The following is a 2,344-nucleotide window of genomic DNA, read 5'->3' on the forward strand; positions in this document are numbered from 1 at the left end:
GAGGACCCAGGCTGGCCAAGGAGAGGCCTGACATCACGGAGGCCGAGTCGGTCAGGCGCGCCGGACACCTTAGGGGGCGGAGCCTCCAGGGTCCTCCCCGCCCTGTGGCCCAGCGCGTCTGCGCGGTGCTATGGGACTCATTAGCAGCCTGGAGGGGAGGAAAGGACTTAAACCTTATTCGTTCCCCAGTTCTGTGTTGGACGTTTATCATGACATTTAGTCACCTCAATGAACACACAAGATAGAGTCTGCTCAGAAGAGATTGGCTTTCACCCCAAGCAGTTCTAGAAACGGATCCTAAGATCTATATTCAAAACTTGGATTGGGGAGGTGGAAACTGGCCTTCCATATTAATTACAACAGTGAGTATTTGTGGTGCTTTAAATGAGAATGGCTCCCATAGATCTGTTTGAATGTTTAGTCACCAAGGGCTGGAGCTGTTCTGGAAGGATTTTGAAATTTGACCTTGGGAGAGGTGTGTCACTGGGAGTGGGCTTCAGATTTGAAAAGTCCACACTAGGCCCAGCCCCTCCCCCTGTCCCCCCCCCCCCCCCAACACCTGTGCTTGCTGTCAGGCAATTAGGATGTAAAGCTCTCAGCTACTGCACCATTGTCATGCCTGTCTCTCCCCCACCCCACCCATGAAGATCCTTAACTAAAACTGTAAGCTGGCCCCCTATTAACACTTCCTTTTTTAAGAGTTGTCTCTTCCCAGCAATACAACCGTTACTAAGACAGCAAGTTCTTGCTGTCTCAGGAGATTGATTGGATTTCCAAAAGAGGAGAAACTAGGTGTCAGGGTGGCAAGGTTATGTAGATCTGATCAAAGCACATTGTATATATGTGGAATTGAGAACAGATAAATAAAAATTTAATAAGAAGAGTCGTGGTGTTTCAGCAGAAAGATAAAAAAAGAATGAACACAAAACAAATATATTCCTTAATCTCATGTTTGAATGGAACCTCTTGAGACAGAGGTTTAAAAAAAAGAAAGATTAAGGGGGTATGGAAAAAACAAAACAAAAGAAAACAACAACAACAATAACAACAAAAAAAAAACAACCCTTGATTTATTTCTCATGCTGGCTGAAAGCTAAGAATGTTGATCGGGCTGACAAAACTGTGCCCAGACAGTCTGCAAAAGAGCCATTTTCTCACAGGCCATTTGACAAAATTCCCAGCAATGGGCAAGGAGATGCTGCTTGAGCAGTTGGTCAGAGATGCCCAAGAAACTCCCAAACAAGCTTTACTGTTGCTCTTGGTTGCTCTCCAGAGGCTGAGGATAAGTCCTTGTTGCTAAAACACCATGCATTTTAGACAGAGGACCCAGAGGTTCTAACCTGAAAGCCTCCTCCCTGAGAACTAGCTTTCATGGTATCAGAAGGCTTCAGAGAAGCTTTCAAAGAAGGGAGACAACCAGTAGTCTTACCCAACTATGATGTCCATAAACACACAGACACACAAAAGCTTGAGCGTGTGTATATTTGTGTGTGTGTGTGTGATGAGATTAAAGAGACAGAGACCGTGAATTTGAGAGCAAGGGTGTTGCATAGGAAGAGTTAGAGGAAGGAGGGAAAAGAAAAGAGGTGAATGATGTATTTGCATTTTAATGTAAAAATGAAAATAATAAAAGAACTGTTTTCTGAGAAATACCTCAAACAAGAATATTAAAACAGCCAGCAAGCTATGCTTGAGCCTGAGGCATACCTAACCTCTGACCTTTGATCTTCATCTTCCCAGTCCTCCTTCCACACTGCAAACCTGTGAAATACTGCTTATAACTCACCTAATAATCTCATTACAAAGGAAATTCTTCAGAGAAGAGAAATAAGCAAGTTCATTTTCAATTAATTTTAAGACCATCATCTTCAAAGTTATCAATTATATCCTTAAGACAATCTAACTTTGCAGGGTGATGGTGGCACACGCCTGTAATCCCAGCACTCTGGGAGGCAGAGGCAGACAGATTTCTGAGTTTGAGGCCAGCCTGGTCTATAGAGTGAGTTTGAGGCCAGTCTGGTCTATAGAGTGAGTTCCAGGACAGCTAGGGCTATACAGAGAAACCCTGTCTCGAAAAAATCAAATCCAAATAAGCAAAAACAAAACAAAACAAAAAACCAAAGAGTTGTTGTGGTCATAAGTCTCTTCACAGCAATAGAAACCCTAAAACATTGTGATGGTTTGTATATGCTCTGCCCAGAGAGTGGCACTACTAGAAGGTGTGGCCCTGTTGGAGTAGGTGTGGCCTTGTTGGAGTAGGTATGTCACTGTGGGTGTAGGCTTTAAGACCCTAGCTCCCAGGAAGTCAGGATTCTGCTAGCAGCCTTCAGATGAAGATGTAGAA

Source organism: Apodemus sylvaticus, chromosome 6 (genome assembly GCF_947179515.1).
Source record: "Apodemus sylvaticus chromosome 6, mApoSyl1.1, whole genome shotgun sequence".
Lineage (NCBI taxonomy): Eukaryota > Metazoa > Chordata > Mammalia > Rodentia > Muridae > Apodemus > Apodemus sylvaticus.